This window comes from Nerophis lumbriciformis, linkage group LG29, assembly GCF_033978685.3.
Source record: "Nerophis lumbriciformis linkage group LG29, RoL_Nlum_v2.1, whole genome shotgun sequence".
Lineage (NCBI taxonomy): Eukaryota > Metazoa > Chordata > Actinopteri > Syngnathiformes > Syngnathidae > Nerophis > Nerophis lumbriciformis.
Genome location: NC_084576.2, coordinates 20,347,501 through 20,364,787, shown reverse-complemented (window position 1 = coordinate 20,364,787; position 17,287 = coordinate 20,347,501). Strand labels below are relative to the sequence as shown.

At 41.4% G+C, this 17,287-nt stretch overlaps 1 protein-coding gene across 9 annotated transcripts in view; it reads right to left on the bottom strand.

Annotated features, from left to right (window-relative positions):
• The window catches only part of plekha7a (pleckstrin homology domain containing, family A member 7a), a 321,572-nt gene that overhangs the window by 208,398 nt on the left and 95,887 nt on the right, over positions 1-17,287 (bottom strand). Inside the window, exon 1 of one of the 9 annotated variants that reach the window (XM_061924811.2) lies at positions 7,570-8,219. The exons of the other annotated variants lie outside the window; for them this stretch is intronic. The gene's annotated coding sequence lies outside the window, so the exon portion shown is untranslated. Of the gene's footprint in view, positions 1-7,569; positions 8,220-17,287 lie in introns of those variants that run through there. 9 annotated transcript variants of the gene reach the window in all.

The following is a 17,287-nucleotide window of genomic DNA, read 5'->3' as shown; positions in this document are numbered from 1 at the left end:
TTGCGAGGAGAACGGTACATTTCGGACTGCATTGTGCAAAGTGTGAAATTTGGTGGAGGAGGAATTATGGTGTTGGGTGGTATTTCAGGAGTTGGGTTCAATTCAGTTTCAATGAAAGGAACTTTGAATGCTCCAGGATACCAAAACATGTTGGACAATTCCATGGGATGGCACTTCAAGTTCATATGTGAGTAAAGGCAGGTGGCCAAATATTTTTATTGTATGTACTAGAAGGAGTTCAACTTTTGGTCAGAATCAGCTACGTATCGCAGGTCACTGACGCAGCTTTCTTTCATTCCCTCCAGTAGCATCACAGGGAATTAAACTGTGTCAAAACTCAACATCCGAAGACTTCAACGGGAAAGCACAGAGTGGGTTGTTCCACTCTAGCGAAACTCAGTCATTGTATAAATGCTCATGTATTGTCCCGTCCATCGGACAATCAGGGTCTCTGGGGTTCTATGGAGCAGTGGGCTGGCCACGGCTGGTTATGATTGGATGATGATGATCGGAAGACCTGTCGGAATAGTTTTTTACCGACGGTGAAATGGGCAAATCAGCTATCTTGAAATGTAAACCATGGCCAGAGCATTTTTTCAAGTTTCATTCCGTTGTTCCAAGTTGATATGGCGACATTTTCTTGGTTAGAAACGACTAGGACAAGTCTAGCATCTTTTTCTGATGTTATTAGAGACCCCACTCATGTTTGTATTATCTAAAAACAACAATAACAATAATTCAATAATTGTACCCACTCGACATCCATTGGAGACGATCAAACCGGAAGGGGGGTCTCTTCATCTGCGATCTTTTCTCGATTGTTTCTTCTTTTTCCCAAGCTGTGTTTTTTTGCGTTTTTCCTTGCCCAGATGCGTTTGTACACAGAGACATGGTTCGCACAGGAAGGCATATTTGGCTCCAATCGAAAAGTTTGTCAATTGAAAAGTTTGCAAATCGAGGTTCCACCGGATGTACGTTGTCATTGTATCTGCTGGATTTCAAAATTCTTACCCTAAAAACACCAACTGCTGAGATAGTGAAAGAGGAGACTACTGCCACCTGTTGGTAGGGAGGATTACTTCCCACTACACAGTGTTAGTTAGTGTTGTGTTCACCTTCAGAAGGAGGCAACACAAAGTGACACAAATTGTCCTAAAATCAACTTGAGACTCACACGCAGCGCAGAAAGTAGGAGAGGAAGGAAAAACTGAACAGGGTATATTATAAAGTGTCAATCACTAAGCTTATAAAAGTAGCACATCCAAAGAGTCCAATTTCCACAGCTTTTGTCTTTCTGTCCTGACAGTCACCTCAGCTTTGCCTTCAAGCTGTGATTAATCACCCAACTCTCAACTTGTATTTCTTTTTTTATTCTTTCACCGGTAAAGAATCCTTTTAAAAAAAACATTTATTTCAGCTCCTGCAGATGAAACGACAGCGGCGCGGTAAGCGGTTCTCGACTGGAAGAATTTCATCCGTCACACACGTTGTTCAGTTGGATATGAATCACACACACACACACACACACACACACACAGACACACACACACACACACATACACACACACACACAGACACACACACACACACACACACACACACACACACACACACACACACACACACACACACACACACACACACACACAGCAAATATTTGAGAGAGCTTTCAGACGATGATCATCAATCATTGTCTGACAGACGTCTTATTGCTGAGAAGTCTTAACGGAAGCGATGTCTTTTTACTACAACACAATTTCAAAAATACACACAGAACTCTGCAAAAGCTTTTGTCGTAGTTATAATTTTGCCCAGTCTGTCATTTGTTAGTCTGTTTTTCTATGTCAATAGGAGATTGCGAAACAGAAAATAGTAGGGCCATACACTTATATACAGGATTACATATAAAAGGGCTGAAACGATTGATTAAATTGATTAATTTGATGAGGATAAAAACCTGTGATCCATATTCTTTTGCTTCGATTAATCGTTTAATGAGTGTAAGTAATACAAATTAATAGAATTAGGCAGCATACGCGTACATACTAGAGATGCGCGGATAGGCAATTATTTCATCGGCAACCGTATCACAAAAGTCGTCATCCACCCGCCATCCACCCGAACTAACATTTTATCAAATCCACACCCGCCCGCCACCCGCCACCCGCCCGTTGTTATATATCTAATATAGACGATGCAAGGCATTAGTGAGGTTAGAAAGGAGACTGATCCAATGCAGCAGAGACATTCAATGCGTGCCACGCATTAATATCTCTTGGCCACGCATTAGTGGCTAAGAAATATTAATGCGTGATAACATTATTTATCATTATTATAGTATTATTGTCATTTCCATTAAGAAAGTGTTGACTATTGTTGCCAATGCCCTCAGATCAGGAGTGCGTTCCTCACACTTTGTGTGCGCAGTTGCAGCAAGCAGAACGATGCTTTTAAGAAGTTAAAAAAATGTTTTAGAAAGACTAGGCCTATATTTTCGTTAGGTAAAAAAAATGTTCTGAATTTATTTAAATGAATATTAACTTGTTAACGTTATAATGCTCAAATAGGGACGAGGGCGGGGTGCACAGTGAAATAGTGAACAATTTTGCGACAAAGATGAACCTTTATTGATTGATCTGCAGCCATGACAAAATATCAGACAATCTCCATTGTCAATGACAGGCAGGAAAATAAAGATAAACACATAGCCTATGTTGTAGGCATAGGCATAGGCTCATACGTTTTTAAGTTGAAATAAAAAAATAAATAAAAAATGTGCCTCATAAGCCTTAGGCTGTCAATCACGCGCACAAACTTAAATTATACAATAACATATGTATGTCATCCCTATTTAAACAAAAATTAATTAAATAAATAATAATAATAAATTACCTGCAACTTATTGGCCAAGGCAAATAGCTGGTCTTTTTTCCCCCGGTCTTTAGTATTCCCTTTTTTAGTTTGTCGTGTACCACGTTTGCTGCCGGCGTTGCCATCTTTTTTTTCTTTTTTTTTCTGTTGTGTTGTGGTGTGTTGCAGTGCCTGATGAATAATTGCCTGTTTCAAAGAGTGCTGCTCGTTTTTCGTATGTGGGTAACAACATTTAACTATGTATATATATTTCCGAATTGGTTCAACCGCCACCCGCCCGATCTATTTAAAATCTTTTTTTTTCGTCATGTCACCCGCCCGACCCGCGGATTATCCGCGGACTACGCGGTTGTGTCCGCAAACCGCGCATCTCTAGTACATACTTTGCGCAAGGCTACTGCAATATAGCGCACATGAAAGCAGTGGTGTGCGGGTGCCGTGATCCGTGTGGCGGCAAACAGCAGGGAGTGTTTGTTTTTTTTATTCAATTTTAATCAATGCACACATGTTAAAAGTGCAATTTCAATATTTATCATGGGCATTTAGTAGAACAAAATAATCAAGATTATGGCAAGCAGAAAAATCATTGTTCATTCCAACTATTTTCCCTAAAATGCGCATTTTTGTGTGGTGCTTTCGGGTCTGTGGGACCCGTTTTCATTTTTTATTAAAAGAAAAATTATACAATTAATACATTTTTCAAACTGAGATTGACTGATTTTGGCTCATTTTCTGTGAAGAACATATATCAGAATACATATTTAATGACCACACACCATACACCCCCTCCTACACATTTCTGTTACATATAAGATGTCCGGGTCCACTGGACCCAGGGCTAATAGAAGTGTGGAAATTGATGTTCTGTGTACCACACCCACCCGCACACCCACACCCACGCACACACACACACACACACACACACACACACACACACACACACACACACACACACACACACACACACACAGCAGGCCTAGACAGGAGGAGGACAGAGTGTAGGTACACAGAACATCAGAGGGCCAAATGTGCGAGAAAATGAGAGCAGAACAAACAATGTTGCAACCTTGTGTGGGAACCGCAGGTGCAGAAACCCAAAAGAAAAATCCCTGTGGGATGCAGAAACTGGCAGAGAAATTTTCCGTGCAACGTTCATATTGTTGTTACTCAGCCAGTGTTTGTGGGTCTGAGGGACCCGTGGCATTTTGTGGCTTTTAATGCCTCACAATTTAACACTTTCATGTTAAAATACTGAACAGATGTTTATTGGGATAAGGTAAACATCTGTTCAGTATTTTAACATAAAAGTATTTGATTATGAGGCATTAAAAGCCACAAAATGCAACGGGTCCATCAGACCCACAAACGCTGGCTGAGTAACAACAATATGAACATTATACAAGGGTTAAGTGTTTTATACTAAAGCTGGGCCGATAAAACAATAAAGGCTGCAGTTAACAATTATTTTAGTAATTGAGTAATCTACCAATTAATTCATTCAATTCATTAAACCTCAATGCATCTTTTAGCAAAAATAGTTGAAATAAACAAGGATTTTTCCAATGACCTTTATTATTTCTCCTTAGAAATGCACTTAACTTTGAAATTGCACTTTTATAACTGGAGCGTCACAAACTATTACTTGCGATTGAAAAGAAAACCGTAAACCTGGTAATGCATAATAAATAAAGAACCAAACTAAACAAAAAGTATGCTAAATTGAGTGACAATGTATTTTAAAGTTTAAGAAATACATATTTTAAATGGTAACAATTGGATGTGTGGTGTTTAATTTTTGGATAAACAACTGGTTAGCACTAACATTACAAACTGTACATGCTAAAATGTCCTCACCTGTATTTGAATTAAACATTCAGGTCAAACATATAAGATGTTCGTGAGCTACATAAATAGACTTTTACCCCGTTTCTACTCGTTAGCTGCTCTAAAATATGCAGGATGATTTCTGGTAATGTGCTGCATAACTGAAGTAGGGCTATTCTGAAATGTCAGCTCCGTTTGATAGTGCAAATATTTCACCACAATGTCTGTCTTTTTCACTTTGAAATGATCGCAAAGCCTCTCTCATCTTCCGTCATTGCTCTTTCCACTCGTTTTTCTGCACTCCGCCAGTCCCCCCACCACACACACACACACACACACACACAGACACACACAAATGTAGGCCACATCATTAAATCACCAATAGGTGCTCTGCTTTCATGTGCGATGGAGCAGTCTTACTGAAACAAAGTCTGCAAAGTTTACCTTAACGAATCCTCAGAGCAACAAAATACAAATCAATGTTGTTTTCCCTAATCTAACTAGGGATGTGAGGATAAACGCTATAATGACAAACTTCCCTAAAACCGTGATTGATAACACTTTGATAAAGTCATGGCCGGTGACACTGCTCATCTACTGGAGAAGCAAGCGAGAAGGGGGCTATCTTAGATGCTAACATGAAAACAAGAAACATTAACGTCTCTCCCCATTAAAAGACGACAATCCTCACTCTAAACTTGGATAAACACATTATTGTCCGAGCAACTAAGATATTCAATTGTGTACATTGAACCTACAGGCTGTGATCGATCGATACTCGAAGCAACATGACGAAGGAAGTCACATAAACCGGACGTAACCCACTCAGCACACCTTTTTTGTCTTTATCTTTAAAAAAATAACTTTTACAAATTAAAACGAAGGAAGATGTACAACTTCAAAACCCTCCATCAACGTTTTATATACACACTGCAAGTCTACATATAATGTAGTAACACACCTTCATAACAGTATGTAATATGTACAATATTTATCGTATTTTGGTCTTTTTGATCATTGCCAGAACTAATTCCTCGGCACATTTATTTCCGTTTCCATAGCGGCGCACTTCCGACTTCTGGCAACTAGTGTGTGTTCCTACTTCCGGACACAAAGGCACGTGTGTCTTCTAATCATGGCAGATTTAGTAACAAACAACAAAGACGACTAATTTTTGGACAAACGAGGATTCACAACCTTGTATTTTTTAATCTGAATATATGGAGGATGAACTGCTGCTTCCAGAAGCCAGCACGAAGGAAGAGTGAGACGTTGGAGCAGACGGAAGCTGAGAGAGAGATGTGAAAGTGACTCGGAATTTGCAGCCAAGCTAATTTTGACATAAATGGAGTGCTTACCTAAATAAACCGGAAAAACATCCCTGACCAGCAAATCACACTTTCTTTTACTCATGATACACGCAGCACGTCATGTGTGTATCATGCATACGCTGTCTGGCTGGCTGTGTACAAACAAAACATGAGATGATACTTTGTAGATACTGTAATATGATTGTTTATGTTTTTCACTCAGTACAGATTGGTGTTCTATCGCATTTTGTTGTGCATTACAAACTCAAATGCGTTTAATGCTGACGTAGAAGCTATCTCTTGCCGTGGTTAGCTTTTGTTCGCTCTTAAAATCATGTCGCTACATCTTGGTTATTATACAGGTTACGGAATGTAAACTAAGTATTGTTGACGGTTTTTGAATGCATTTTTAAAGCGATTTAGATTGTTCCTGTTAGCTGCATTGTTAGCCACCAAGAACGAGCCATTTTTTTATATGTTAAACTGCAAAAAAAAAAAAAAAAACTTTTGTTTTCTTGTCTTTTATAATAATTATGATCATTTATCATATTTAAAATAAAATAAAAACTTGGTTATAAGTGTGTATGAGCACAATATCGGGACAATATCGATAACCCATCCATCCATTTTCTACCGCTTATTCCCTTTGGGGTCGCGGGGGGCGCTGGAGCCTATCTCAGCTACAATCGGGCGGAAGGCGGGGTACACCCTGGACAAGTCGCCACCTCATCGCAGGGCCAACACAGATAGACAGACAACATTCACACTCACATCCACACACTAGGGCCAATTTAGTGTTGCCAATCAACTTATCCCCAGGTGCATGTCTTTGGAAGTAGGAGGAAGCCGGAGTACCCGGAGGGAACCCACGCAGTCACGGGGAGGACATGCAAACTCCACACAGAAAGATCCCGAGCCCGGGATTGAACCCAAGACTACTCAGGACCTTCGTATTGTGAGGCAGATGCACTAACCCCTCTGCCATACCGTGATATGAAATTGCCATATCGTTACATTCCCATGAATTGTTGCAGCCCTAAGTGTTGTGTCACATTCTGTCTTTGATACAATAATCCTATCATAAATATTAAAAAAAAGGATTGTTCACACCCTTAAAAGAAAATCAGCAGGGGATCAAATACTTTTTTTCCCCACTGTACAATGAAACACGTATTAAGGGCATGTAACTGGATCTGTGTCATGACCTTTGACCAATGTCACTCTCTCAGTGCACGTTCTGGTTTACCTAAAGCTCTACGCACACGCACACGCACGCACGCACACACACACACACACACACACACACACACACACACACACACACACACACACACACACACACACACACACACACACACACACACACACACACACACACTAACGTGTATGTTAGTTTGCAGGGAAAATGAGAAAACGATGAATGGAGAAAAGTAAACACTCAGCTGCATTCAGTGTTCACTCACAAAGCGCACGCAAACACGCAAACACACACACACACACACACACACACACACACACACACACACACACACACACACACACACACGTCCCCTGTTAAGCTCACCTGGAGCCTCCCGCTCTAGGCTGACCCTGCCGGTTTATGCTGGATTAGTGGACCAAGCGTCAGAGTCTGGCCGAGGACTACTTTCATTCCGATGTGCTGGATTCGAGCGAGGAATGGGGGCGGAGTCAGACCTCTGGCAGGTGATGTAATGATTAACCGCCGCTGAGCGATACGACCACGCTTGCGAGTCGACCTGGATTTTGCCACCGTTAAACACAACTCTAAATACAAAACCCAAAACCAGTGAAGTTGGCACGTGGTGTAAATGGTAAATAAAAACGGAATACAATGATTTGCTAATCCTTTTCAACCTATATTCAATTGAATAGACCAGGGGTCGGCAACCCGCGGCTCCGGAGCCGCATGCGGCTCTTTGATCACTCTGATGCGGCTCAGCAGCTTACTTGCTGAACCCCCCAATTTTCCCGTGAGACTTCCGGATTTCAGTGCCTCTCGCGGGATCAACATTCACTGATTTTCACCCTTACAGATATAATAAGGGCGTGCTATGATGGTACAACATTCAGCGCCCTCTACAATCTGTATTAACAGCGTGCCAGCCTAACAATTGTTATACAATATACATCTTCTGCTTGCACACGTACGTGACAGCAAGGCATACTTGGTCAACAGCCACACAGGTTACACTGACGGTGACCGTATAAAACAACTTTAACACTCTTACTAATAATGCGCCACACTTTGAACCAAAACCAAACAAGAATGACAAGCACATTTCGGGAGAACATCTGCACCTTAACACAACATAAACACAACAGAACAAACACCCAGAATCCCATGCAGCCCTAACTCTTCCGGGCTACATTATACACCCCTGCTACCACCAAACCCCGCCCCTACCACAAGCCTGCTCCCTCACACATCAACCCCCCCCCCCCTCTATCTCTCTCTCTCTGTGCGACGGTTGAGGTGGGCGGGGTTTGGTAGCGGGTGTATAATGTAGCCCGGAAGAGTTAGGTCTGCATGGGATTCTGGGTATTTGTCCTGTTGTGTTTATGTTGTGTTGCGGTGCAGATGTTCTCCCGAAATGTTATTGTCATTCTTGTTTGGTGTGGGTTCACAGTGTGGCGCATTATTAGTAAGAGTGTTAAAGTTTTTTTTATACCGCCACCGTCAGTGTAACCTGTGTGGTTGTTGAGTAAGTATGCCTTGCTGTCACCTATGTGAGCAAGCGGAAGCCCCATACAAAATGTGGCTGATCAGGCGCGCTGATTGTAGTGGGCGCTATATGCTGTACCATCACGGCACGCATGACGCTGACAAGCGCTATTCATATAAAACTCGCGTGCCGCACCAGCTTAAAATTTCTATATAAAAGGTGTGGGCATCGTGTCTGAGACCACTGATTTATACATAGCACAAAGCAAAAAAAAAAACCTTTGTATGCAGTGTTATTTCATTTAAAATTTCAAAAGTTTTTGTGGCTCTCATTGTTTTCTATAATTTGTGAAACTGGTCAAAATGGCTCTTTGACTGGTAAAGGTTGCCGACCCCTGGAATAGACTGCAAAGACCAGATACTTGACGTTCGAACTGGTAAATGTTATTTTTTGCAAATATTAGCTCATTTGGAATTTGATGCCTGCAACATGTTTCGAAAAAGCTGGCACAAGTGGCAAAAAAGACTGAGAAAGTTGAGGAATGCTCATCAAACACTTATATGGAACATCCCACAGGTGAACAGGCTAAAGGGGAACAGGCGGGTGCCATGATTGGGTATAAAAGCAGCTTCCATGAAATGCTCAGTCATTCACAAACAAGGATGGGGCGAGGGTCACCACTTTGTGAATAAATGATTGAGCAAATTGTACAACAGTTTAAGAACAGCATTTCTCAACGAGCTATTGCAAGGAATTTAGGGATTTCACCATCTACGGTCCGTAATATCATCAAAAGGTTCAGAGAGTCTGGAGAAATCACTGCACGTAAATGGCAATGCCCGTGACCTTCGATCCCTCAGACGGTACTGCATCAAAAAGCGACATCGGTGTGTAAAGGATATCACCACATAGGCTCAGGAACACTTCAGAAAACCGCTGTTAGTAACTACAGTTCGTCGCTACATCTCTAAGTGCAAGTTAAAACTGTACTATGCAAAGCCAAAGCCATTTATCAACAACACCCAGAAACGCTGCCGGCTTTGCTTGGCCTGAGCTCATCTAAGATGGACTGATGCAAAGTGGAAAAGTGTTCTGTGGTCTGACGAGTCCACATTTCCAATTGTTTTTGGAAACTGTGGACATGGTGACCTCCGGACCATAGAGGAAAAGAACCATCCGGACTGTTCTAGGCGCAAAGTTCAAAAGCCAGCATCTGTGTTTTGCAATGTGTTAAATTCTAAGTTAATGATTATTTGCCAAAAAAATTAAGTTTCTCAATTCGAACATTAAATATCTTGTCTTTGCAGTCTATTCAAATGAATATAAGTTGAAAAGGATTTGCAAATCATTGTATTCTGTTTTTATTTACGATTACACAATGTGCCAACTTCCCTGGTTTTGGGTTTTGTAAGAGAAAAGTAATTTAATTGAAGCAAAATCAAAAGGTTTGTCACTCGTGGCGCAATAACCCCTCAAAGTTTCAAGTTGGATTGATAGTGAAAACGTTCCTTGAAAAAGAAAATACACACGAGAAATCGACCGATTATCAGCACCAATATTTGGCATTTTGACGTACATCAATATCTGCCTCTTTTTTTTTTTTTAAACCACAATATAATTACATAAGCAGATACAATATCTACACATATGATACCAGTATTTAAAAGATATATAACTAGTAAACAGTAAAAAGTACTGAACAAGCACCAATTATTTTGTGCTGCATGAACAAAGGTCCCTTTTTTTATCCATTTAAAAATAAAAACTACTCTCATTGTCAATATTTCTCCCCAAATGTTTTGATATCTGACAGGGCATTTATTGGAGTTCTTGTGAGAATTCTTCTGCGGTCTGCTTTTACTGCGGCGATCCACGCGGCCACGCCTCCCGTTTCCCTCCTTCAAAATGCAGTGCTGGTCGGCGACATTACGTCTCTTCTGTTTTCCAATTTTTGCCGGGAAATCCAGTTTTTGTCCTTCTTTCCTGGCGTTGTTTTGTTTGTTTTCGCTACTGCAGCAATGGCGTCGCTCGGCAAGCTTCCGGAGCGTGGGCTCTTAAAGGAGCGCGAGTTCCATGTTCCGTGGTTCAATCAAATAACGCGACAGAGATGGGCGGACATGAAGAAAGCAGACTGCCAAAAAAATCCAAACTTTCTGAGTAAATATTTTGACTTATTTAAATAAGTGAAGAAGACCAGGCAGCAGCTCACACATTCTCATACTTTCTGTAACATCCATCAAGATATTATGTCAACCATCTTGAAAAATGTCTCAACAATAATCTACGTGAAGGAGCCCAGAATTGTTTTTATTCAAATGTTTGTAATATATCAGGGTTCCTCATGATGAAACCTTACAATGTATTAAATCCATAAGTACAAGTACTATTTTTTTTTTTAATGGACATTACAGAATGGATGCATTTTGGCTTAAAAACTAAAGATAAAGGTGAAGTTATAAGACTGAAACGCCCTCAGGAAGAGGTGCTTTAAAGGGGAACATTATTACCAGACCTATGTAAGCGTCAATATATACCTTGATGTTGCAGAAAAAAGACCTTTTTTTTTTTTAACCGATTTCCGAACTCTAAATGGGTGAATTTTGGCAAATTAAACGCCTTTCTAATATTCGCTCTCGGAGCGATGACGTCACAACGTGGCGTCACATCGGGAAGCAATCCGCCATTTTCTCAAACACCGAGTCAAATCAGCTCTGTTATTTTCCGTTTTTTCGACTGTTTTCCGTACCTTGGAGACATCATGCCTCGTCAGTGTGTTGTCGGAGGGTGTAACAACACGAACAGGGACGGATTCAAGTTGCACCAGTGGCCCAAAGATGCGAAAGTGGCAAGAAATTGGACGTTTGTTCCGCACACTTTACCGACAAAAGCTATGCTACGACAGAGATGGCAAGAATGTGTGGATATCCTGCGACACTCAAAGCAGATGCATTTCCAACGATAAAGTCAAAGAAATCTGCCGCCAGACCCCCATTGAATCTGCCGGAGTGTGTGAGCAATTCAGGGACAAAGGACCTTGGTAGCACGGCAAGCAACGGCGGCAGTTTGTTCCCGCAGACGAGCGAGCTAAACCCCCTGGATGTCTTAGCTCACACCGTCCCTTTTGCCACCAAAGATGATCAAGAGAAGAATATCGACCCTAGCTTCCCTGGCCTGCTGACATCAACTCCAAAACTGGACAGATCAGCTTTCAGGAAAAGAGCGTGGATGAGGGTATGTCTACAGAATATATTAATTGATGAAAATTGGGCTGTCTGCACTCTCAAAGTGCATGTTGTTGCCAAATGTATTTCATATGCTGTAAACCTAGTTCATAGTTGTTAGTTTCCTTTAATGCCAAACAAACACATACCAATCGTTGGTTAGAAGGCGATCGCCGAATTCGTCCTCGCTTTCTCCCGTGTCGCTGGCTGTCGTGTCGTTTTCGTCGGTTTCGCTTGCATACGGTTCAAACCGATATGGCTCAATAGCTTCAGTTTCTTCTTCAATTTCGCTTAAGCCGCTGAAATCCGAGCTAATGTCGCTATAGCTTGCTGTTCTTTCCGCCATGTTTGTTTGTGTTGGCTTCACTATGTGATGTCACAGGAAAATGGACGGGTGTATATAACGATGGTTAAAATCAGGCACTTTGAAGCTTTTTTTGGGGATATTGTGTGATGGGTAAAATTTTGAAAAAAACTTCGAAAAATATAATAAACCACTGGGAACTGATTTTTAATGGTTTTAACAATTCTGAAATTGTGATAATGTTCCCCTTTAATGTGGAAATAAGTGAAGGTCGGTGGGAAATTCCTATGAGGGCATTCTATCTGAGACGAGGATTTAAAAACAAGGAGAGAAAATTGTCAAGTACAGCACAGCGACAGCGAGGACAGAAGCATTTTAATAAAGGAGAGGTGTTCTGTGAGTAAGTCATCCCTGCATGGTGCGCGTGTCAGACGGTCCCTGAATGCAGCCAAATGTCAGACGCGCAAGGGGATTACGCTACAGGTGGAGCATTCACAGGGTGACTCAGCCCCCATGAGAGACTGCAGTAGGAGGGTTTTCTTTTCCTTTTTTTTTTTTTTGAGGCTCCCAACAACGGGAAGACTGCAGGCCGCTCTGACATGAGCCGGCTGATATGACGGGTCGCCCACCTGCCCGGTGGCCGTGGCTATGAGTCAATTCCCTTTGCCCCCCCGCAGCAAAGACCACGACGACTAACGCCGCCTCCACTACGAGCGCAAGGCCGCAACAAGGCCGACTTTATGCAAATACCCAGCATGAGCGCTCGCTCGGACACATTTAGATCGCCGTACTTGTACGAATCTCAAAAGGGCAAGTTTGAAATAAAGAAATTGCAGGTGAAAGTGTCCTTGTGAGCACATTGCATTAAGTGCAAAATAATAACTGCAAATATGTCAGCTATTCTTCTAGGACTCTTATTTTGTTTTTTTTCTTATTTTGCAGTCAGACAGGATCCAATGGGCAAGAGATTCGAGTAACCTCCGCCATTGTCGAAGCCAAACTTGTAAATATCTCGTCAACGGAGTCGTTTTTTTCGAGGAATACCAGATGCAAAGTCTGCTAAGGCCAGAGGTGGGACCAAGTCATTGTTTTGCAAGTCACAAGTAAGTCTCAAGTCTTTGCCCTCAAGTCCGAGTCAAGTCCCGAGTCAAGACAGGCAAGCCCCGAGTCAAGTCCAAAGTCAAGACTGGAAAGTCTCAAGTCAAGTCCTAAGTCCTGCATTTTGAGCTTCGAGTCCTTTCAAGTCCTTTTAACCACAGACTAATATATTAACACAGATTGTGTATGCTTTTCAAACGCTGTATTTATTTATTAAAACAAGTGCATTTTAAATTGCAGGAAAGAAAATTGTGCTGACATTGCACTTTATAATAGCACTATTAACCAGTCATTTTAAACATTAACTCATTCCTTTACAGAACAAACACATTGAAAAATAAAGTGCAAATGTACTTATTTGTACAAAAGTGTTAACATTGAAAAAACATGACATATACGTGAACATAACAAAAAAGTTGTACTTTTTATATGTCAGGGCCCTATGCTGCATTGCATTTGCAAAAGACCAAATTAGCCAAGAGTCTGTCAGTCATTTGTGCACGATGGGGGCGTAGTATGATGCCACCATGGCTGAAAACTCGCTCCACTGGAGCACTGGAGGCAGGCACTGCCAAGACTCTCATGGCCACTCGGAACAGTGAAGGAAGAGTCTTCATGTTCAATGCCCAGAACAAAAGGGGGGAGAGAGTTGTTTTGGGTTGGTGCACTACTTGTAAGTGTATCTTGTGTTTTTTATGTTGATTTAATTTCAAAAAGAAAAAAAAAAAATTATTTCTTGTGCGGCCCGATACCAATCGATCCACGGACCAGTACCGGGCCGCGGCCCGGTGGTTGGGGACCACTGAGGTAAACAACCAACAGTATGTCAGAAAGCTAGCTAAAACGGTACACATATTCATAATATAGTATACATTTTAACTGACCTTTATTTTACTATTTTTGTCTTTTTTTAGGTGGCTAAAATACGCGGTGCTGCTGACCGCCGTCTAACGTTACGTGTGATATATTGACTAACGTAACCCTGCTTAAAAAAAATCACTGAACAAAAAGTATGAATAAGGTAGTGAACTGCAACAGATTCCCGTGTTTGCAATAACGTTATAACGTTAGCAGTGAGTTTACAGCCTCACTGATTTAACTACACAGCAAATAAAAGTCACGTTACTTAGCCAATAAACGTTATCTTACATTAAAAACTTACCGTTCTTTGTGCAACTTCAAATGCCGGACGAAGTTGGAAGTTGTTGCCTCTCCATCAGTAATTTTCGAACCGCATGTGTTGCATACTGCAAACCGTTTTGTGTTGACCACCTCGTAATTTTTATACCCAAACAAAATTATTTTAGGTATCATTTTTTGTTCACTGGCGTGTGGTTTGGACATGTCTTCTTCGTTGGTTGTCCTGCAATTTGATTGGATGAATGCTGTGTGATGAAAACAAAGTAGATCTAATTTGATTGGCTGTTGTACTGAGACCACACCAGCTGACACACGCAACACTGATAGACAAGTACACAATGAAAAATACGGAGCGCTCCCGAATAACTTTTTCATCTTTGGGTTTTGGGGAAAGTAGCAAGTCATGTCAAGTCATGTCAATTCAAAAGGCTCAAGTCCAAGTGAAGTCACAAGTCATTGATGTTAAAGTCTAAGTCGAGTTGCAAGTCTTTTTACATTTTGTCAAGTCGAGTCTAAAGTCATCAAATTCATGACTCGAGTCTGACTCGAGTCCAAGTCATGTGACTCGAGTCCACACCTCTGGCTAAGGCTTAGCATAATCTACGGCTTTTATCTTTTATGTATTTGAGATGGCGAGAGGGTGCCCCCGCCTCATTTCATAAGCAAGTTTCCCCGAAAAAAACAAACCCATTTATACTTAAATACTTTGATCACTGCGCTACTTCTACGAAAATAATACTCATTCATTATTGTGCAGAGAAATGACTAAAAGTGAACAGAAAGCATGTTTTTTTTCCAAATTACTTACACGTTGTTTGTCGACCGCAGCCAGCATGGCTAACGCTAACAGCCTGCTAAATGTGAAACATAATAAAACATGCTTTGATTGAAACGTACCAGTGTGAAAATGCAGTGACCACGCCAACATGGACCAGGTGATGGCGTTAAAAGTCATGTTTGATCGTCTCACGGCTGCTATGCATCGTCTCTTCATTAGCTTCACAACTCGACTTCTTTCGGCTTTACTTTCAAGCTGGAAATGAGAAAAATCTCACCAAACCCTCCCCCGAAGCTATAGATTCCGCACGTCCGCACCATGTTTTGAATTTACGGCATACTTGCCAACCTTGAGACCTGGTGGGGGGCGTGGTCGGGGGGTGGGGCGGGGCGTGGGGCGTGGTTGGGGGCGTGGTTAAGAGGGGAGGAGTATATTTACAGCTAGAATTCACCAACTCGAGTATTTCATATATATATATATATATATATATATATACACATATATATATATATATATATATATATATATATATATATATATATATATATATATATATATATATATATGAAATACTTGACTTTCAGTGAATTCTAGCTATATATATATTTATTTATTTTATTATATATATAAATAAAAGAAATACTTGAATTTCAGTGTTCATTTATTTACACATATACACACACATAACACTCAATGGCACCTATCAAATACACAGTAATGAAAACACAGTTGTTCTACTAACTGTACTATGTGTTATGAGAGTAGAGTATGTGTGTGTGTGGCCCTTTAATAGGTAACAGCATGTGAGGTGAGTGACGTCAGTGAGTGTGTGGGCGAGAGAAGAGAGGGAGCGGTAGCGTAAATGCGGGGAAGGACTAGTTGGTTTTGTGTTGGATTGGCTGTGTGCAATCAATCAATAAAGCAAGATTTGCAACTAATCGCTGGACTCATCATTCACCCTAAAGTCGTCCGCTGTGGAGACCCACTGCTGGGTAAAGTGAAGGGTGTTGCCCCGAGCATACATCAGCCCTGGAGAAGTGTCTCCCCTACGGTCTCGTTCTTCTGCTTCGTCTCCTTGTGTGCGCACACTGGACTCAGGTCCGCATGGAGCTGGAGGGGGCGTGGCCTCCAGCTCCAGCTGAATTCCGGGAGATTTTCGGGAGAAAATTTCTTCCGGGAGGTTTTCGGGAGAGGCGCTGAATTTCGGGAGTCTCCCGGAAAATCCGGGAGGGTTGGCAAGTATGACTTACGGAAAAAGACAAAACATTTTAACACAATCTTGCATTGCGCCATTTTAATAAGCGATTCAAAATCCAGCTAGACCCACAATGCAAAGCGTATCCACGTCTGTATGCATCTCTTCTTCCTTGAGTGAAACTAACCACGGTGAATCAGCATCAACTGCAGCTGACAGGGGTCAGAGGTCGTATTCAACACAATAGAGAGGCGTAGGCAGAGGTGTCTCCTCAGGTAAAGTAGATTATGTTCATTTGGTTATTGATGTCATTAATGTGAGGCTGGGGAGGACAAGGAGTGGGTTTGCAGCCAACAATTAAGCGCTGAAAACAAAACCATTAACAGCACGAAGCGGCTGAACAATCACTGTTGTAATAAACTTCTGTTAACACGCAGGAAAAACCTGTTTACTGGTTCTCTCAGAGCCAAGCACACAATTAGCAAGCCCAGAAGAACCAGTCCGACCACAACTACACCTTCACCATGAATTGTCATGAATTTAATCAGACGTCACTGCCGCCAAGAGCAATGTGCTCAAGCTCTTATTATTTATTTGTAGATTGGACATTCAGTTTACATCGGTACTGCATGTTATCTTCTATTTCAATACGTGGTGACGAGGAACGTTAGTGCCTTTGGGGATTTGAATAACAATTAGAACTGCACGCACTATACAACTCAGCACTCAGACCTCCACCAAGGCCAGACAATTCAAGCAAAATGTACACTTTGAGATTCGTGCATTGCTCAGAGAAAGAGAGACAAATGTTGAATAATCTTCCAATGTAAACAAAAGTTACTGAATCTTTATCTGGATCAGG